At 34.7% G+C, this 23,141-nt stretch overlaps 1 pseudogene; it reads left to right on the forward strand.

Annotated features, from left to right (window-relative positions):
* The window catches only part of LOC144374374 (transport and Golgi organization protein 1 homolog), a 142,852-nt pseudogene extending 121,448 nt beyond the window's left edge, over positions 1-21,404 (forward strand).
* Positions 21,405-23,141: the final 1,737 nt, after the last annotated feature.

Below are 23,141 nucleotides of genomic sequence, written 5' to 3' on the forward strand. Positions count from 1 at the left end.
CAGGAAAGATTTTTTCAATGAGGCAGGTTTTGCCCACTCATAATACATAGAAAATTTCACTTAATATTTTCTAGTACTTGTTTATTTTCTATTTTTACATTCATGTTTCTTATCCATTTGTAGTTTATCTTTTGAATAAGTAGAGAAAAATCCAATTTTATAATTTTCCATGTGGTAACGCTACTTATTAGAAAGTCTATTTTCCCCAAACTAACTTTTATTGTACCCCAAATGTCCAGTTGGTTCTGTTTCTGGATTCTCTATTCTGTCCCACAATCTCTATGTATTCCTGGGCTTGGACGAGGGTACATGAATTAATTATATAGTCTGCCCTCCCTGTACCCTTCATTGCTCTTCTTTTTCAGTGCTTTCCTGCTTATTCTTGTTCTTTTGAATTGAATATATTCAACTTGACGACAGATTTTTAAAGATCCACAGATGTTCATTTCCTCCCCAAGTTAAATGTCCCCAGTTTCTTCAATTTTTAGCACGTGCTTTTCGGGCTATTCATGATTCTGTTCTTTTCCACAAGTCATGCAACCCTAAAATGTGGCATCCAGAAATGAAGCCACCGGCGTGGGGTGATAATGACATGATTCCTTAGGGTTAGGCTTTTTTAAAAAGAGTGTCATCCACGAGTGAGCAGGGAAGGAAAGCCCAGCAGTAGTCTTTTAGAAGGGAGCAGGAGAAGCTTCTCCTCTTCTGTCTGCACTTTTGGGGCAGGTAGGTACCTGGTGTCTCAACACGTTGACAAAAGGGTTTTGCTCTGGGAGGGGCTGGGAGGCCTGACTTTCTCCTTTTTCCTAGTCTCTGCCTATAATCCCCTTCTGCTAGTTCCCTGGCTTCCTCCAGGGCCTTCTAAATCGCCGGTCCTCTCCTAGTTCCGGGGACAGGTGAGCCTCTTTCCTTCTGGAGTCCTTTCATTTGGACTCTTCCGCTTGGCTCTACTGGCGCTGTCCCCCGCCGGGCTCCGCAGTTGGTTCTTCCCGCTCCCCGCCACGCCCCTCAGCATCCTCTGTCTGCTCACTGCAGTCCACCCAGGGGCTTCCTCTGCCTTGGGCGGAAAGCGCCTGTGGTGGAGGAAGGCAAAGTTCACTCCCAGTACCCGCCCCCTGCGCTGGGTCCTACTGAAGTAGGAAACGGTGAAAGAGAGGGTCCTGTGCTGTTCTGCAGGGAAGCGTCGCTTCCACTCAGCTGTCCATAAACCATGGACTCAGTACCTGCCACTGTGCCTTCTGTCACTGTTTCCCTGGGGGACCCAGAGCTCCTGGGACCCCTGTCGGGTGGCTGAGTTCTGGCAGAGTGGGTGCACTGACTGTCGTGGCGACGGAGAAATGGAGTGTGTCAGGCCCAAGGCAGGCAGGACGTGACTGTATGGTTAAGCGAGGCCGGTGAGAGTGTACTTGAGCTTTCCCCACTTGCACTTTTTTTTTTTTTTGACGGAATAGAGGTGACAACCTCATGTTACGTTCTGAAATGCAGCCAACAATCCAAACAGCTAATGTTACTACAGGTCTTTTCCCTAAGGAGACTGCTGGGGAATTGGGCCCAAGTGACAGTTATCTCCTATTACGTGTAGAGGGCGGTGAAAACAGGGAAGAGTAGGCAGGTGTTTACTGCACTGCCTTTGAGCAACCATTTAAAATTAGGCTCTGAATTTTATAGAAGGATGTTAAATTCAGAGAAGTTTATCTAAGCCAGTTTTCAAGAGTTGTCTGAAATTACATGTCACGTATCTGTATATAAGAGTGGAATGGAAGTAAGATTTAAAATCTTATACATATATCGTCATTGTTTTTATTTGTTGTCATAAAATTAATTAGTTCTTTCATATATTTAAGTTTTGTCTTAAATGAATATTTTAAATTATAAAAACCAGGTTATCTAAGAGAAAAGAATGATCCAGAGGGATTCTAGCCAGGTGTTAGACAATGTGATGATATAGGGCCTGTTACAAACTGGAAATGTATGCTCAATTTAAAGTATTTAGATTCGGGCTGGGGTTGTGGTTCAGTAGAGCGCTTGCCTAGCATACATGAGGCACTGGGTTCGATTCTCAGCACCATATAAAAACAAAACAATGTGTCCACCCTAAAACTAAAGATACATAAATAAATATTTTTAAAAAGTATTTAGATTCATTATACTTGAAAACACTGGAAGCAAACAAAAAATATGAGACTGCCAGTATCCTCTCTCTTGAAGAAGCTGTTGGAAACTATTGAGGAGGTGGATTTCTGATGAGGAAGTTGGTTTAGAATTGCCATGATTCTTTGTGACTGTTTTGTTATAAATTTAAGGTTTCCCATTTCTTCTAATTTGTCTGTTTAAGCTGTTTACTACATTGCCTGATGATACTCAACCTGGGCCTGATTTTTATGGACTACCATGGAAGCCTGTAGTATTCACTGTTTTCTTTGGGATTGTATCCTTTGTCATTTTCTCTTGGAGAACTGCTCTTGTGAGTAAATTAACTTACTTATACCTTAGCACATAAGCACAAGGATTATTTTATATAGTCACTGCCCCCCCCTTTTTTTTTCTTTTTCAATTGCTAAAACACAAAATAGTGGTTTAAGTCAAACTAACATTATAAAATAATTTAGTGTGGGTGCAGTTGGTAGAACTGGTAATTCTTACAGCCATCCTGACCAGTAGTTTCATATGTATCAGAAGTCTTAAAAGTGGGATAAAAGATGGGATAGGTTAGATAAATATCCTTTTATGTAGCATATATGTCTAGTAATCTATCTTAAAGAAATAACTATGCTTTGAAGATTTTTGGTAATGTTTTTCAATGGAACAGTGTATTAGATTGAAGACTTAGCACAACATAATTCATTTAGGGGTTATTGTATGTTCGATTAGTGGAATAGTAGGCAGATTTATTTATTTCAAAGCTTTGAGGTACAGAAAATGCTCACAATTAAATGTGAAGTGGGAAAAAAAAGCAGAAACTAAGATTTAAATGTTGATGAACTGTATGTTAATATAAACATACAAACAGGGGGAAATGCTACAAAGAAATACAGTAAAATGAGAAAAAGGAGATGATATAATTTTTCCAGTCTTTTATATAAATTTTTCCCAGATTTTATGATTTGATCATATGTACAGAAAATACCTTTTTATTTGGAAGTATAGATTATGTGTTGTCCAAAATCCATTAAATGTTTTGTTCATTAAGGTTTTTTTTTTTCCTGAGCAGAATTAGTCTATCTCTGTGTATGTGTGTACATATATGTATAAGTGTGTGTGTGTGTGTGTGTGTGTGTGTGTGTGTGTGTATGTGTGTGTATATATATATATATATATATATATATATATATATATATATATATATATATATGCGCTTATACATACTTATGTTTGTACTGTAGGTCATTCTGTTTCATAGTTATTTAACATAATTGGAAGAAAATTATTTTAGGTAAATGGACTTTGCATATGAAAAGCCTAACAGTTAAAGAGGCCAAAAACATTGGATACAAATCTTTTCAAATCTGAGTGTTCTTTTTCTGATTTCTTAATTATTTCAGACATATCATTGTTAAGATAAGTTTCCTCTCCTTGTACAATTGAGTGTAAAATCTCTTAAAAAGTATTCCCTTCTTAAATAGAAGAATTGTTTGCCTGGATTCCTGTGAGGAATTTTCTAATCTCATTGAACTTTTTCTCAGCTAAAAGTAAAAAGGAAATAGAAGGATAAAGAGAAGGGAAAAACATGAAAACATTTTATATTTCTCTCTCTTGTTTCTTTCATTTCAAGAACCCTGGTACCTGTTTCTCTTTTCACTAGGTTATGTGGGATGTGGTTCCTAGCTTGTTGCTCCTCAGTTTCAGCATTTGACTTTAAAACTTTAGTCTCCCTACCTTAGATGACTGCTTTTATGCTACTTCCCATTTTCCTCTGTTGTCATTTTGAGTAAAAGGTTAGCAAGGCTATGACATTAAAGAAATGTTCATTTTTTTCTGTGTTGGAGTTTTCTGAATGCAATTTCCTGTTACGAAGATCCCCTGGATGATCTGTGGACACATCTGAATATCCCATCACCATTTATAACATTTGAAAGGACAAGTAATATGCTAAGTTACAAAGAAATTTAGTGATGTTTTAAAAAAATTTCTGCTTAGGTTTTATTATCAGGTAGTTTATTGCTGTTTTTTGGAAACGATTGTTTTTGTCCTTTCCAGAATATGTTAATTGTCATTTTTCTTATTGCTTGTGCATTTTCTTCAAGCAGTCTTTCCTTTCAGATTTCTTGCTATATATTTAGTGGTTTGCAGAAATAAGATGATGTAGCCTCTTAGTTTCTAAATTCAGCCAATAGCCAAATTTAAATTGGAGTTCTAAGATGTTTTCTGGTGAGTGAAAGTGGCATATCTTAGTACAAAGATTATGCATTTAATATTGTTTCCTCAGATTTATTTTGAATAGTCATTGTTTCTAGACTTTATCCTGGTTATTTAGAATTGTCAAGTAAATGATTTTGAGTATACACACACACACACACACACACACACACACACACACACATACACACATCTTTGCTGTGAAATAAGGTACATATCTTAGTGTTTTTATGTCAGAGGCTATTTATGAAATATCACTACCAATTAAATTTAAAAGGCTTGTTAACCTTTACTTATTTTTAATCCTATAAATTATTATCCTGAACCAGAATGTTATTAAATTCTCACTTGGTTATGATTCTGACTATTGTTTTAGGAATGCTGTTTCTATTGAGCAGATGTTTGACATCAAATTTAATCTTTTTTCTCTCTTCTAGGTAAAAGATAGAGTATATCAAGGTAAATTTTTAGGTTTCTTAAACTTGTAATAACCCTTTGTATTGGTGTTTGATGTGTGTTTTATTTATGTTAGAAGTAGATACAGTGACTTTTAATGTCTATTATCTTTTTTACCTCCTGAAAATTTTACTATTCCTAGGTTGCTAGCATGGATAATAGAGTAGATGATGATGGTTCCAACTCTGAGATAGGAGATAAAGAGGAGGAACAAATTGTGGATAGGGAGATGATGATAAGTTTTAATTTGGGGCAGATTAACTTTGAATATTGATGTAATGCAGATGTATTACATTTGAAGAGTATTTCTATGCTAATGATTTAATCATGCATTAAGTAATTGAGTAGATAATTTGAAGAATGGTAATGTGAATCAGTATGTTTTCATTTCTGTTTTTCTTTGCAAAGAATTAAATGATTCCATTTTCGGAAAAGAAAGTGTTTTGAGAAGGGGGGAATATCAAGCTACAACACTTTACTGTATTTCCCATCTGTGAAATAAGCTTAAATTGAAATATCATTTTGGATGAGAGGGGTTCCTGGGATTGAACTCTGGGGCACTCTACTGAGCCACATCGCCAACCCCCTATATTTAGAGACCAAGTCTCACTTAGTTGCTTAGTGTCTCGCTCTTGCTGAGGCTGGCTTTGAACTTGGAATCCTTCTAGCTCAGCCTCCTGAGCCACTGGGATTACAGGTGTGCACCACTGCACCCAGCAAAATATCATTGTTCTTATATTTTTCTTAAATTCTAATAATTTTTATACTCTTATTGCTAATAAGCATAGATTGCTTTTTAAAAGCATAATAGTTATGCTAAGAAGTATTTCCTCATAGTACCATATAACATGTCTTTGCTTTTAGTAGATTGAGTAATTGAATTTCATTTAGTGATTGTAATAATCTTGTGTATTTCCCCCTTTTAGTCAATGAACAGCAAATTTCCAAAAAGGTGAACAATTTCATGAAAGAAAATGAAGAACTAATGCAGAAATTGTCAAATTATGAACAGAAGGTATAATTATTTTTTTCTTTCTTTCTCCCTTGGTTCTAGCTTGAATCATTCCTACCTGTTTTAATTTAAAAATCATATTTTAAAATTTTTGTTTCATTATTTCTTACAAATCATCCAAATTCTAAACAGTCATATGTATTAAGTACTGCTTTCTTCTGGAAAGGGTCACTTGTCTGGAAGTAACTTGTATGGTAGCACTATAATTTGTGTATCTTAATTCTGAATGCTTTATTTACATAGATGAAGGAATCAAAGAAACAGGTCCAAGAGACCATGAAACAAAATATGATTCTTTCTGATGAAGCAACTAATTATAAGGTAAAAATCCCTTCTTTGGGGGGAATTACATTCTAAACTCAAAAGTAAATGTAATGAGTGAGTAATCTTGACACCTTTTTTTTCCAGGATAAAATGAAGCTTCTTGAAAAAGCTAAAGAACTTCTGGATGAGGGAGGTAAAAGTCTTCATGTTATGTTAGAATCTGAGAGAGAACAGAAAGCTAAGAATCAGGACTTGGTAAGAGTTTTGCTGCTAAGTATTACTGCAATTTGGCTTTTGAAATATTTTGTAAAATTGGTTAAGTTGAACTTAGTCCAGCTGTTAACTAAAGTAAGATTAGGAGTCAAGGAAGTTGAACCCACTTCTGCCCATTTTGTGGAACTTTTAAGTACTGATACAACAACTTAAAAAATTTTTACTTACATATTTCATTTTCAATTTCTATAAGTTTCTGTAATTACATAAAAGTTGCAAAAGATGGTAGAGAGTGTGTTCTGAAATATCCTACCCCCAAGTAAGCTTGATCACCTAGCTGAGGTAGTATTTATCAGATTTCTCCACTGTAAAAATTCTTTCCAATCCTTTTCATATTGTATTCTTTGGAAGTTACCATGCACAGCCCACAGTTAAAGTATGAAGAGTTACAAGCTCAGGATGCAGCTCATGGTAGAGCACTTGCCTAGCATGCATGAGGCCCAGGATTCAATCCCAGGCATTGCAAACAAAGATTGCAGATTTATGTCCACTTCCTTAAGGAGCAAGTATCTTTATAATTTTTTTGGAATTCTTCTGTATGTGAGATTAGTCTATTCTTCCTTAAATTTTATCATTTTTTACTTCAAATAAGAAAATTTTAAAAATGATCTTGGGAAATTTTTTTCTCTATCACTAGAAAAAAATTACTAATTTGAACTGGTTTACTTGAAACAGTAATTAATTAGTTAATTTTCTATGCTTTAAAACATTTTATTTACTTATTGCATTATGATTTTCTATACTTTGAACTTTTTTTCTGGTTATCTCATAAACAGTAAGGTTGTGGATGCCATGAAATATTTATGACTTCATTTTCCCTCATCTCTTTCAGTTTTTTATTTTTTGCTTAGTCCAAAGCTGGATCCCCTGCATTTACCTGATATGTAATGGGATGGCTTGACAAAAATTTTGTTGTGTTTATCTTTTTTAGTATATATATGTATGTGTACGTACACACACACACACACACACACACATATATATCAGTATTTCTACTGAAATCCTAATGCATATTTTGTGTTCTGTTTTCACCTGGCAGATAATGGAAAATAAGAAATCTATAGAGAAGCTTAAAGATGTCATTTCAGTAAATACTTCTGAACTTTCAGAGGTAAAGCTGCCAACTATTGCTAACGGATATTAGTACTACATCTTAGTTTTGTTGCGGACCAAAAATTTGAGGTGTGCTAAAATGTGCAAAAAATGAGAACTATATGATTTCTTGTTTGGGAAAGTATAACTTTGTTTCTTCTTTGGAATTAATTCACTAACTGTAGTGTTTTTCATTAGCTTCAAATTCTCCTTACTGAAGCTAAGCTTCGTGAAGAGAAGGTGAAGTTGAAATGCTGTCAGCTTCAGAAAGAAAATACCATGCTTAAGAAGGAGAAAGAGCAGGTAAAGAAAATTTGATGTCATACATAATGTAAACTAGAGAAGTGAATATCATTATCTTGTATCTTTCTTGGATCTGTTTCTGAGGTAAGGAATTTTCATGCAGGACCTTTTCTAGATATGCAAAGTTTAAACAATGCTCCCCAAATTGAGTGCATATATATGGTCTCCATCTGTTTTGGATTTTTGGATTATTGCTTTTCTTATCAAATGTCAATCAGTTATTAACTTGCATAGCCTCAAAGAAAATTTTTAAACCAGAAAATTAAGTATTTTATGATCCTCTTTTGAATAGTTACTGATTCACCAGCCAAGGGAAGATTACATGATAAGGAATCTAAATTTAGGAGACAGTCATATGTGCCCAGCCATTCCTGCTGGAGATAAATTATTTGAATTGGCAGCAATTTTCTGGGGAATGCAATAAACAGGCTCAACTTCCTGATAGCTCTGATGTTCTTACTGCAGCTGTGAGAGTTGGGGCCACTCTGCCCTCTTCCTTAACCAAGGTCTCAACCCCCTCGATTGAGGCAGGCCACCGAGGAGTATGGCTCTCTATTTCTTTGTCTAAGTCTTGTAGTCCTGATATATCCAGTGCAGAAACCCCTCCCTAACCCATAGGAATTCATGTGTTTTGACTTTTCAGTTGCAGCAGGAAGTAAAAGACTGGAGTACATCACACGCTGAGCTCAGTGAACAAATGAAATCATTTGAGAAGACCCAGAAAGATTTACAAGTAGCTCTTAGTCAAAAAGATGATACTATTAATGTAAGTTTATACTCCAAATACATGTTTCATCTCATGAATTCTCCTGAAATCTTCTGAATTAAAATCGAGAGTCTTCCAACCTTTTGCTTCTTTTCCTAGGCTTTGACTAATCACATTACACAGTTGAATCGGTTTCAATGTGAATCTGAATCTGAGGATCAAAGTCGAGATGAGTCAGATGAATTAACCAATGGAGAGTTAGCAGGTAAGATCAGTCTCAGGGAGGTTGAATCCTTTTTTGCTTTCCTGTCTTACAGATGCCACTTTTCAGCTGGCTTAATTTTTTCTTAAGCTTCAGGGTTGTAGACACATATCACTGGATCTATAGATATGTCTGTTGCATTGGCAGAGGTGGGTTGTTGGGGTATAATGTAGCAATAGGCATGTGAAGAACACTGACTTTTTCTATCCTATTGAAAACTAGTAAGTACACTGCAGCTACAATAGTCATATCCTATACCTCTAAGTATTGAACATTATACAGTAAGAGAAATTTATTTCTTAACTTATGCAGATGATACTTGATTTTGATACTCATCATCTCTATGGCTCTGTGGTTTTAAGGTCCACAGTCAGTCCGGAGGCAGTTGGAACCATAAACTAAGGCTGTGAGAACAGAGGCTAGAGACTATCAGAAAGCTAGAGAGGGAGTGTAACAGTGTTTACTGATGAGGAAAATATTTCCAGATGTTTTCTCCCAAGTTGGATATTGCTTACATAGCAAGTATTTCAAACCACACCTGGTAGTAGATTCAGGGAGAAAATAGAGGATTGAATCTTTCTAAACAAGACACTTATTGCCCAGGTGAAGATAGATCTGAGAGAGAAGAAAAGCTTTTATCTTACAAGAATAGCATAGATAACATTTTAGTTGTGCAAACTAGAAATTCACCTTTTTTTTTAAGACAGACACAGTACTTTTATTTATTTTTATGCTGAGGATCAAACTCAGTGCCTCACACATTCTAGGTGAGCACTCTACCACTGAGCCACAACCCCAGTCTGAAATTCACCTCTCTCTCTTTTTTTTAAAATCTAAGCTTGCAATTCTCTTAAAAGTCATTAGTCTAATCAGTATAATTATTTAATTGATTTTTTTCTTCCAGTATTTGAACACAATCATTCTTTAGTTTAGGGAAGTTAGGAGAATATAGAGTTAAAAGTAAGGAAAGAAAAAGCTAAAGTCTTTTGTTTATTAGGTGATCGGAACAAGAAGATCAAAGATCAAATTAAGCAGATGATGGATGTCTCTCAGGTATAGTTCTTTGTAAGAGTCCCATAGTACCTGTGAATTCTTCCTGTGCCTCACTTTTAAGAATACCTCTCTTTTCTGCAATTTTTAGACAAAAACTACAATATCAGTAGTTGAAGAGGATCTAAAACTTTTACAACTTAAGCTAAGAGCCTCGATGTCCATAAAATGTAATCTAGAAGGTGGGTTCTTCTTGAGAAGAAATTGCCATGTTGGAAAGACTTAAAAATTTATTGGAAAGATAAAGAATGGCTTCTTGCTTTCATGCTTTTTACTTTTCTTGGCACTACTCCCTCAAACAAGTTCTTAAGTCCTTGTACACATATAGAGATAAGCTGTTTTATCCTTTACAGACCAAATAAAGAAATTAGAAAGTGACTGCAATTCACTACGGTCTTCTAAAGTTGGACTGGAAGAGGAATGCAAAACTCTTAGGCAGAAAGTGGAGATTTTAAATGAACTCTACCAGCAAAATGAGATGGCACTAAAAAAGTAAGATTTCCATTGTTTGTTATTGTTATCATTGTGTGAACTAACAGATAATTTTATCTAGTAGAGATTTGTCTTTTTTCCTTTGTGTTTTGTTTCCTATAAGTTGCATTTTTCTTTCCTTCATCAGTCTTAAGAGTCCTGAGGTAGTTGGAACCATAAACTAAGGCTGTGAGGACATCGTAATCAATTGTCAAATTCATATGAAGGCAAGAAGTGGTAAACTGGTATTAACAGTCACTGATGTGGAAATACCTCTCAAAGATCTAGACCCTTTCTATGATCCCACTATTTTAATTTCCTTTCATTGTGATCAGTTATGTAATTCTAATATTTTGAACTTGTATCTCTAACTCTGGACCTTTAAAAATACTGTTTTGGAATGACATGTTTTAGTAGAATAAAAACTTCAAAAAGGAATAATATTTACTTATTGATGGTACAAGTTTTGGACTTGAGTATCTCAGATGTTCACACTAAAAATTGAACTGTGGCAAGGATTTTAGGAGTTACGATTACAGAAGTACTTGTTTGTAGTATATATTTATATATTAATCTTCTCAGTGTGGAGCTAGTTATTTTTTGGAAGTTCATTTGTAGTTTTTAATCCACAAAAATACTTGAATTCTCTAAAAATAGTTTTTTTGTGTCAGATTTTATTTGTTTGCACCTGATTTATTAACAAGATATATATATATATATATATGTATGTATGTATATACAGACCTTCTTATAGACCTAACTATTTTTAGGTATTTTGACTTCTGTTGCCTAATTAATGCATTAAATATTGAAACCTTTCCATTAACTTTTCTAAAATTCTGTGATCTCCAAGCGACCTTTTTAGAATCTCAAATTTTTGTTCAGGCCAGTTCTAAATGCCTGGCCTGTTTCAAAGAAACATTTCTCATTTTATCACTTTTTTTTTCAAAAGAACACTTGTTTTCTCTGTCCCTACTAGTAATATGAATGACCTAAATGGCAATTAATTTTCTTTGTAATGCAGTTAAATTGTAGCACTATTTTCCTCAACTCCTCCAAAATTCATTCAGTCATCATCTGTGGTTTGTACTCTTTTTTTCTCATCCCCAGGTACTATGTTAGTTCATGCCTGTGTCATCTTTTCTGTTTCTAACCTAGGTCATCTGTCTTCATTCTCCATTATTTATATTTTTATATAATTTATTTCAAATTCTTAGTAATTTTCTCTATAGCCGCTTGAGTGGACTTTCTAAAATATAAGTCTGTCCATGTCAATATGTACCTGTGGTTTATGAAGAATTTGCTTTCTATTTGATGACCTGTTCTTTTTTTCTTCCTTGTATCTTTTTAATAGTTTAAATATTTTTAATTATTTTCCTCATCACCTGTATAAGCTTGATATAATCATAAATTATAATGGAATTATAATTATATAATTATAATTATAATTTTATTCATCTTCTCATAATTTAAAGGCCTTGGTATATATTCTGGATTTAATAAAAACCTGACATAGATTAATAGGTTTATTACTTGTTTTTATGGGCTTTAAGTAGCTCCTGAATCAGATAACTGTTGTGGCATCGTATGTTAGTACTTCATATACTGTGAACTCCACAAGACATTCATTCAATTTATACACATATTTAAAGTTTCTGTAGTTCTGCATTCTACACTGTTGGTTTCTTATTTGAAATTATTTTCATTCTATTTGAACATTGTCCTTTAATGATAGATTTGATTAGTGTATCAAAGTAGTACAAGGATAAACAGAGAATAGTATTTTATCCACTAAATATTGCTACCTTTATAATCTGTATTAGGTTGACATGAACTTCATGATTAGAGTTAAAACCAGTTTCCATTTTTAAAGGATCTTTCTTTTGGCTACTGAATTTTGACTGTTACTTAGTTTTAGCAATTTGAAAATATCCAATTAATTACCATCTGTTTTAATTTTTTTTCTTTAAGGAGTCCATTATCATTGTTGTTTGGTCTTATCTCCCTCCCCTAGTTCCTGTAGTCATTTCTCTCTTTTTTTAACAGTTGTATTGGGAAGTGCCTAGGTGTAGTTTTCCCCACCCCACCCACTTTTTCCTCTTGCAGTTATGTTGCTTGGGACCATTAAACATTTCTTGAATTTTCGAGTCTTTTTCTAAATGTTGATTTTACCTCATTCTCTCTTCTGATTATAATAATGCATATTAGAATTTGATTTCCCCTGCCTCCTACATTCTGGATTTACTTCTTCTGGATATTTTCTTCTGACCTGTCTTAAAAGCGGTAGGATTTATTTTACTTCCCAAATCTGATGTTAAAATCATTCATTGAGTTTAGGATTTTAAAAAGTTCAGGGTTTAAAATATTATTTTAGTTGTAGATGGACATAATATTTTATTTTATTTTTTATAGGATTTTTTTAAGAGAGAGAGAAAGATAATTTTAATATTTATTTTTTAGTTTTTGGCGGACACAACATCTTTGTTTGTATGTGGTGCTGAGGATTGAACCCAGGCTGCACACATGCCAGACGAGCGCCTTACTGCTTGAGCCACATCCCCAGCCCGACACAATATTTTATTTATTTTATGTGGTGTTGAGGACTGATCCCAGTGCCCCACACATGTGGGGCACGTGCTTCACCACTGAGCCACAACCCCAGTCCTATTTCAGTACTACAGCTCAAACCCAGGACCTTGAGCCATGTGCTCTACTATTGAGCTACCTCCCCAGACTCCTTGCTCTTTCTCATAAGGGACTAGTGTCTTACTGCTTTCCAAGCTATCTTTAATCTCATCATTCTGCCTCTGCCTCCAAGTATCTTCGACTGTATGTAGGTCACCACACCCAACTATTTCTTGGTTTTATAGTTTCTAATCCTTTGACAAAATTCATAATCTTTTTTTTTCCTCTTTTGTGGTGCTGGGGTTTGAACTCAGAGCCTTGTGCATGCAAGGCAGCACTCTACCAACTAAACTATATTCCCAGACCTGAAATTCATAATCTTGACTTTACTTTTTTGACTATATAAAGCACAGTGATTTTAAAACATGTGCGGTTAACCCCATTAGGTGGTTTCCTTTTCTGTGGGATTTTTTCTCACAGAATTTTGTCTTATGGAGTGCCTGGTCAGTTTTGATTGGCTAACATTGTTGTGATAATTATACATGAAATTTGAGGACTAAGATGAAGTTATCTTCTTATAGAAAAGTGTTGAGGTTACTTGAGTAAGATTGTCACTTCAAACTTAGTCAGCAATTAAGATAATTCAAAAATGACTTGTCTTTTCAATGTTTCAGTATTGTTACTTTTGGATTTTTTGCCTGTTCATCACTTAAGTGTGCAGTACTTTCTAATCTAAACTCAAAGGCTAGGGCTTTTATTAAGGGTCCCTTTATTTGTAGCCCCAAACACTTCTTTTTTCCTCTAAGCCCAGGAATTTGATGAAGGCTTAGTTCAGACTCATTATATCTTTGTGTTATCTTCAATATGTGGGTAAACCTAGGAGAAAAGTACCTTAAAGTGCCAGCTTTACTTGTAATTCTGAGATTCCTTTTTCTAATGGATCTTGGCCACATACATATATCTTCACTGCCTTTTTAGCTTGTATCCTTTCAAACACAATTTTATATTCTTATAAAGATGTTTTGATTGTTCTTAGTGCTCTCAGACTAACTCTTTGGTAATTGGAAACAAAATTCTCTCTGTCCTTCAAGATTCAGTTTTCTCCATATTCCTTCTTAAGCCAGTGGGGAAAATTATTATATTCCTTTAGGCGTCATTTATACCTGAAACAGTGAGCTCTTTTATTCTTTAGCATCTTACAAGGTAACTAGTATATTATAGCCACTCATAAAATACTTGCTGAAGAATTAAATGCGAAGCTATATAAGAATATATAATCCCCTTTTTCTATTTGGTATCAATAATCCTTTTTTACTATAGTTCTTCTGATTTATGGAAAATTAAGTTTCAAGTTAATTATCTTTTGAATTGGAACTATGGCTAAAGTAGTACAAGGATAGCAGAAAATAGTATTTTTAAAATCATTAAATGTGGCTACCTTTGTCTCAGTAGATGAACATCTTGAGTTTCATGATCAGAGTTAAAACTTGTCAGTAGATAATACTCTGATCGTGGGTCAGTTTGGCTTCTTTTTCTGGTTGACAGACATTATCAAAACTCAGATTTGTCTTTTTGCTTAATTGCAATTCTTTTGAAATATATATCTAAAGTGTGAAAAATGTTCTGTGGCTAATTGCATAGCTAAAAGACATATTCTAGAAGATTTTTTCTTTGATTGACTATATCTTTATTATGGTACCAGTCTTGGATTGAGAAAAGAGTTCCTCCATGACAAAGATATACTTAGTGTCCTACCCATGGCAGAAACGAGAAAAGAATTATCCCTTGCTTTATCCTAATATGTTTAATTATGTTAGGTTTATCAGTCCTGATCTTCCACATTGAAGTAAAGTGAGTTTTTATTATCTTACACACAGGAGACTTGCCCTTGGGGCACATGTTGTTTTCACGTTTATTTTATTTACTGGTAATTAGAGAATTAAGAGGAAAAATTAGAAAATGTAAGTGATTTGCCAGAGTTTGATTTACGAAATTGCAGGTTTGAATTCCTATTTTATGTGCCTAAGCATTTTATAGAATTGTGGGAAGTGATATTCACAGAGAGAAACTTTTGATTTGATAACTGGCTTTATTTTAGGAAAGTGAGCCAAGAAGAATATGAGAGACTAGAAAAAGAGCAGCAGCTGTCAGCTGCAGATGAAAAGGTGGTTTCCGCTGTACAGGAAGTTAAAAATTACAAGTGAGTTCAGTTTCTAAAGGAGGGTGTCAATGTCTAATAAACTAGTGGTGGCTTTCTTTTTTAATCTTTTTTTACATTATGTAGATAGAAGAAAATAGCATGGAAGTATAAATAACGAGAGGATATGAATACATTCAATTCACACAGGAGAAAAAATAAATTTCAACTTTACAAATGAAAAATGTTAACAAAAATTTACTTATACCCAATGGGCAAGACCATAGGGAACTTGGTCAATGCAAACAGTTCTGGGGGTTTTGTATGTTGTAGTAATTCTTTAAGAAATCAGTTTGCTGTGTGATGTATCAAGACCCACAAAAGTGTGGCATTTGATAGACCTTGGAAATCTTTTATGGATATAATTTGAAAAAAAGAAAAAAAGTTTTAAGGAGGAAGATATTTCTAGCAGAATTACTTGAGAACACACTGATGAACAGTTAAGGAAATTATAATTTATCATTCAGAATCTCTAGCAATTAAATGATAAAGAAGTTATTAGTATTGGGTCTTTATTTTATTTATTTATTTATTTATTTATTTATTTTTGGTGCTTTACTACTAAGCTACATCCTTAGACCTTTTTTTTTTTTTTTTTTAATTTGAGACAGGGTCTCAGTTGCATAGGTTCCCACTTAATTGCTGAGACTGACCTCAAACTTGTGATCCTCCTGCCTCAGCTTCCCAATCATTGGGATTACTGGCATGTGGCATTGCACCTGGCCTGTAGTATTAGTTTTGATCACACTGGATTCATATAACTATAGAAATGTTTTTCTTATGTATGATAAAGTCTTTAAACGTATAGCTGATGGAATAAAGGGAAAATGGTCAGAAATGTTTCAAATGTTATTCAATTGTTGTAATTCTTAGGCGGAGAATTGAAGAGATGGAAGAAGCATTACAGAAAACCAAGCACTCGTTTAAAAACCAGGTAGTCATTAATACTGTCCTGTAGTTGCAGAATTTCTTGATATCTAATACAGACAATTATAGGCTATTATAATGAGTCCCTAAAAACATATTTTTTAATGTATTGTCTTTTTCAGATTGCTATGCATGAGAAGAAAGCTCATGATAATTGGGTAAGATTTTTTTTCCCCTTTTCTTTATTTTGTGCATAGCCTACTGCTACTGAATTTGAATATTTTCTCTTTAATAGCTCAAAGCTCGTTCTGCAGAAAGAGCTATAGCTGAAGAGAAAAGGGAAGTTGCTAATTTGAGACAGAAGTATGTGATTTTGGTATCTTCCTATGTTTTATAGTGTTTTAAGGTTATGCTACATATTATCTATGAAGGAATAGATTGCTGTTTCATAATTCAGTCCATTCTTTCTCAATATTCAAGACTATTGGAAATGACCCAAAAGATCGCAGTGCGTCAAGATGAACCCGGGATTGTAAAACCTATGCTGGGAAGACCAGATTTACAAAATCCTCCTCAGAGAGGTAGGGGGCACTTTGTAAAAGGAGCTATTTTATTTCTTGGTGCAGAATGTATGTAAATTACTTTTTATTTCTGTGTGTAATGGTTATGAAATAATCTGAATGATTTGCTAAAGCAGGAGATGAGGGTTGGTGTCAGGGAGAAGGCTGCCTTAAAGTAGTAAGGTCTTTAGGTCCACTGAGCCATAATGGCTCTTTTGGTCCATCCCCCATGAGTGGTGGAGAATGTTCCCCTCCACTGACAGCAGAGCCAGCTGGGAGACCTCCTTCTGCTACTCTTAATCAAAAAGATATGCCTAGAAACGGATTTGGTGAACATTCACATGTTGCTTTATAGTAAACTGCTTCAAGGTTTTTTTTTCCCCTTTTGAATATTCTAATGAAAACATTGAATTTGGGCCTGTACAATATATAGAAGATAATTTCTTACTTTATCTTAGTGAATGTTTTCTGGAAAATCTGTTCTAGAATAGAAAACATTTTTTTTTCCTGGAGGTCCCTGTATTGTTTTTTTTCTTTTAAATTTTACACTGCGAAGTGTAAACCTTTATCTTTAAATTAAATCTCTATGGTGTTCCTTTCCCAAATATTATAAAAGTAGCCTTAAACTTTATGTAGCATACATATTTCCAACATGAAATACTGAATCTTATTTCAAATTCTAAATAGGACTGTAGTCTTGGTAAGATTGGAAGTCAGGTTATACAGACTAAAGAAAAGCCAGCCTACACGTACTTTAAGTCTATAGCTTAAAGTTTAGGACCAGTACTTATTAATCTCCTGTTCTATCAACCCAAGGCAGTTCTTTATTTTACTTAAGTCTCTTCATAAATTGTGATTTACGTATTGGGCAACCCATTTAAAAAATATTTTTAATTGTAGATGGACATGATATCTTTATTTATTTTTTAAATGTGTGCTGAGAATCAAACCCAGTGCCTCACACATGCTAGGCAAACACTCTATAACTGAGCTATGACACCAACCCCTGGGCAACCCATTTTTCATGTTGCTTTCTAGTTATTGTTGAACCCTGACCTGTCCACCAGTGGTTTATTTCTTCTGAAAAATACATACAAGGGCTCTGATCTTTCTTTCCCAAGGTCAATGGATGGACCTTTACCTCGTACTGGTCTTCTGAGGCATCTGGGAAACCCGTTGCCTCTGGTAAAGGGACCAAGTAATTTCAAAGAATCTGTAATTGTGGATGGAGGATTTTTATTCTTTTCATGTTAGAATAGTCTGAATCCATTCTTTGATCTCTAACAGACTCAGGATGTGGTCCAGCTCACATGAACAGCAGCTCCAGAAGTTCTTCTCCAGCTAAGGTGACGAATGAGGGCAAGGTAAGTTCTGTAGTTACTGTGAATCATGTGGTCATGCAGGAACATGTAGCTTTCCTACAGTACTTGCTCTTTGCTTTATCCTTCTTTGTGTTCTATTTGTACTATCCCATTTGTTTTTTAAAAAGCAAACTGTTCCCCAAGAACCTGAGACCCCCTCAGTCTCCACCCTTACTTCTTTGACTGAGCATCCAGTTGGAGTAAGTACTTAGAGGTTGAGAACTGAATTGGGTTTTATTCTGTGCATTTATGGGAAGGATATTCAGAGCATGACACTGATCTTGTTTGCTTTAAACTGCATGCAATATTGAGCTTACTTTTCTCTTTAACTTGGGAATGTTGCTTAAGTGTGTACAACTATAATGAACTACAGAATGTGAAAAGTTATCACTCTAACTTTATATGGTGTTTTGTATTGAATGTTCTAAGGCAAAGTAAATTCATTATAAATTATATAATTCATCATTTTTATTTTTGTTTGGAAGAATGTTATTTAAGAATTCCTCCATTTGTGCAAACCCTATTTTGAGTGATTTGAATTAGATTGGTATCAGATTTTCTGTGAAACAATGATCATCTGAAATGACCTCTTGAGCCAGTCCCAAAAAATGGTCTCATTTGTTCACATAAGTGTATTCTCTTGTAACTGTGTTGCTATTATATCTAGTAGGTCTTCTGCAGCTCTATAATAAAATAAATTTTTAATTGTTTAGTTTCAAACCCACTACTCATAGGAAATGATAAATCAATATCTCAAATGGTGTACAGTAAATGAAAGTAAATATTAAAGGCTTGTCTTCCTAATTTGTGTATATAGCACTGTGATGGAAAATACTTCTCAAGTTCCAGTGTATATATATTTCAGAAATATACATCTCTAGAGAAATCTAAGGGCAGCTTAGATAAGACCCCAAACCCCTTTGTAGTAGAAGATTTAAAAGAGAGCAAAGACCCATTGTTAGAGAGGAATAGAGGTGGGAAAAGTATGGCTTGGAGGCAAACCTGGGATTGAGTTCCTTAATATGCAGTGTGGCCTTCAACAAATTATGATATCCCATTTGCTTTTGTTCCTTCTTATTTAAAACAAGACAGTCTACTTAAAGATCTCAGAGGTTGAATAATATATGAAAGACTTACTGAAGATATAGTAGAATAGTAGCTATTATTACATGAGTAGAGAATGGATTTTTCATTTTATTCTGTTCATTCTTAATATGGAAGTAATGAGCTATTGTGATGAAAGGGAAGTGATGGGGATGGGGGGACTCCCTTTGAAATAGATTGTAGTGAATACAGCATGACATACTGGTCAGAAATCACCTCTGTTAATAACCCCTGCCAGTCCTATTGCCTTTCCCTTTCCTGTGCAGATATAATCAGTAACAAACTGCTCCCTCTTGTGGCATCCTTCCAACTTCTGTAAGCTGTCAGTGGGAATACACAGGAGGGGTGGGTAGAGTTTTGTTGCACTGATGGTGTTCTCTGGACAGGTTTTGGGTTTTAGCTTTTATAGGTATTGGTACTTTGTCTTAATACATAGGAATTTTAAAACTTTTAACTGCTTTCAAATCTTAAATTGCAGGTTCATATGGCTATGAAAGGGCCCCCTCCTTTCTCAGGGGTACCCTTCATGGGACCCCTGATGGGACGGCCTCCACCACCTCCCATTTGGTATGGACCGCCACTTCAGCTCGGTGGGCCTTTTGGGCCTCGGCCAATTCCTCCACCATTTGGTATGATGATCTGAACAGTAGTGATTGACTTATAAATCACATTCATCTTCCACTTCTATTGCTTGCTAAAACAGTTGGTTGCTATCTCAGGTCTTAACAATGAAAGGATAAAGCTGAGTACATTTTAACTTTTCCTCCAGTTTTCTGGGACATATGGGACACTACATAATCTTATACTGAGATAGGCAATAGCTATCTCTCATAGACAAGGATAAGGGGCTATATACAGAAAAGCCAGAAATATTACTTCTGCAGATGTTTGTTGAAAATCTGTTGATATGCACTGCAATAGATGGAAAGGTGGATGAGACGCATGCCATAACTTAAAATTTTGTCACAGATATGAAAATCCTATAACATAGTTTGTAATCACCCATAATGGAAGCATAAGCAGTAGGTTATAGAATATAGAAAAGGAAAAGTCAAACCCTCCTTACCTTGAAAAAAGTCAGAGGGAAGTGTTAAAGAGGATTTAACAGTTACCTAATAAATGTTCCTGGTTTAATTAGGTGGCTGTGGAAGGCCTTTTCCAGGAGGGCATGCGTGCACCTTGATTCTGATGGCATGTGTAAAGTCCATGCTGAAATACTTCATGAATTTTTAATGGATACACTAATAGATAGTGAGCTTTCCTTTTATCAAAATTTCTTTGATGTAGTAAAGTTCTTATTTCATAATCTATCATCTTGTCATGGTAATACTTCCAAATATAAATGGAGCTCTTGTGAGATAGAAATAATTCTGCAATTATATAGTAGGGAAAGAAAAAAGACAAGCCTGGAGCTAGGTAGAGCCATGTTAAATCCTTAATATGTTGCTTCATGGCTGGTTGGTCAAAGGCTATAACCTAAACTTGTTCCATCTCAGTTTGCCTCATCTGGCAAGTCAGGATGTTCACCAGCTGATGTTCTAGGCTTGGGAGACATTAAAGACTATATTAACATACTTGAAATCACCCTAGTTCAGAAATTTCTGGTATTTACATAACTTCCTTTTTATTTTCCAGGTCCTGGTATGCGTCCACCAATAGGCTTCAGAGAATATGCACCAGGTGTTACACCTGGAAAATGGGATTTGCCTTTTGACCCTCGTGATTTTTTTCCAGGACCTGCACCAGCACCATTTAGACCTTTAGGCTCATTTGGCCCAAGAGAGTACTTCATTCCTGGTGCCCCATTACCACCTCCAACTCATGGTCCCCAAGACTATGGGCCACCACCTGCTGCAAAAGACTTAATGCCTTCAGGCTTTAAAGATGAAACTCCACCTAATTCTCAAGAGTAGTGAGGGCTGTTCACAGGCCTTAAAAACAGGGCCCATAAAATTAACCTCTGACACTTAGTCAGAGTTAAAGGATTATTGGATTATTGGCTTCAAAATATAAAAGTTTATTTTAAATGGTTTATGTTTTCAGAATGAAGCTGCCTTGGTGCAGTATACATTTTGAGCCAAAATATTTTCCCCCTAAATATCCCCCACTTAAGCTAGAGTATCCTTCCAATTTAAAAATGTGCAATAAGGAATACCTTTGTTTTAGTTAATGTAGCATATACAATTGCTAAATGATTTAGAATGTCATAATTATGGACATTTCCTGTGGAAATGCTTTAAGAACATGTATTTCCATTATCCTATTATTAGTGTATTCCAGTTGATAACAGAGAAATGGTGTTTTATAAGCTTGATATTTTTTCTCTTTCAATATCTGGTCGCAGAGACTGTTGGGCTAAAAATGTTTACTCAAAGATCATAAACATCATTTTCCTTCTTGCTGAAGTTCTTTGTTGTAATAGTTCATAAAAATTGTTTATTAATATTTCCCAAGTGTCTGTTGATTCATTGGATCGTCATGAGATTTTGTGCCATTGGGGAAGCATGTAAACGCACTCTCAGAACTGAAGATAGTGACTTGGCAGCATATTCCCTGTTGCTCACTGTTAAGGAGGCTGGACCTTGGTCAACTGTGGACTTCTACAGAGGATTTCTTTTACTTGTGAGAAGTCTTGTGGCTCTATTTTTGTAGCACATTCATGTACTTTTTTCTAACCACTGTCCATGTGAGAATGCTTTTCTGAGAATGAGTTTACATTAGTAGCAAGAGCTACTGCTTTTGCCATTATTGCATTGTAACAGTAAAATATAAGGTGGTATGTTGTGTCTATAAAAAATAAGGAAATTTCTTTTTAAAAATGTACACAACACACTCTTCTCTTTCCCATACCTTCCCACTGATTTTCAAGGAATATGATAAAAAAATTAGAAAAGTATAATCCTCTAAGAATGAATGAAACTCTAAGGCTTATAATGTCTTTACTCAGCAACTACGGGCTGAATTAAATTCTTTTTTTTTGATAGATACTCAAACATATTTTATTTAAAAAACAATTAAAGCAAGTCCTGGATCTGTAACTACTGTCTTTAAAACAATGTTTCTAAGAACTAGCTCTCCAGAACTGTAATTTTAATTACAGCAATTTTAACAGTACATTTTAAGAGGTTTAAGATTTAAATAAAATTATAAAAGCCTGATACTTTTGTTTACTGCTAGACCATATTCTTCCATTCTTTTAAATTCTAGAAAGTAATAGGATTGTTGAAACCTAGAACATAACATATCATTGTTTTTTTATGTCCCCTAAGTATTCTCAAAATAGGGGCAAAAGCTTCAGTGTGAAACAAAATCTCTGTGAAACAAAATCTCTAAACTACTGAAGATAACTCAGAATAAAAATGAATTCTTCCTAAAGGACTCAAATTCTATCTACATAACCTCCATTTAATATTAGAAGCAGCAGCTGTGTGTAAGAGGAAAACCATATAATAGCTTACGCCATTTTTAACCATGTAAAATAAAATTTAAGTCACAAACACATTTTGAATGTATCTTTCAACCTCTACAGGACACAAGGCAATGCTGAAGTTACTTAACTTCTAATTTTAAAATAGCATTTAAATAAAGGTGATGTCAGCTAGGAAGATAGATTTTCAAGAAAAGGCAGATTTATTATTTTATTCAAAGCAACAGTAGTTTTCCCTCTAAAGCCTTTTTTGTATTTATTCTATTAGTAAGTTATAATGCATTCTACGTAGTTTATCTGAGCAGTTCTGAACCCACCCATAGTTGCCTCTCCTTACATCCATCTGATTGATTGTACCACTTCTGTAGCAAAGCCCAAGGTAGCTGCCCATATACAGGTTGTGTAGAGAATACTGTCCCTTGATTCAAGTATACTTTTGTATCTCAAAAGTTTTAGAAGTCCTCTCCAGCAAGTTGTGTTTGAATTTAGTTACTAAAATCATTTCATTTGTGAAGCAGTAGTGTTTCAACCTGAAAGTATTATTGCTATAGTTGTAATTATTGTCCAGTAACTCATCTCCTCCCACACTAGAAAGTAAATTTAAACAACTAATTTGTGAGATACAGATTGCTTTGTGTTAACTGCTTCAAGATAAAATCACCTTTTTTTGGGGGGGGGAGGTTTGGTCATTCAGGTCTGAATTAAAGCTAAGCTGATGACAATGTTCAATTTAAGTTTGTTTAATGCTGATGAAAGAC

Source organism: Ictidomys tridecemlineatus, unplaced genomic scaffold, assembly GCF_052094955.1.
Source record: "Ictidomys tridecemlineatus isolate mIctTri1 unplaced genomic scaffold, mIctTri1.hap1 Scaffold_666, whole genome shotgun sequence".
In the NCBI taxonomy this organism is placed as follows: Eukaryota; Metazoa; Chordata; class Mammalia; order Rodentia; family Sciuridae; genus Ictidomys; species Ictidomys tridecemlineatus.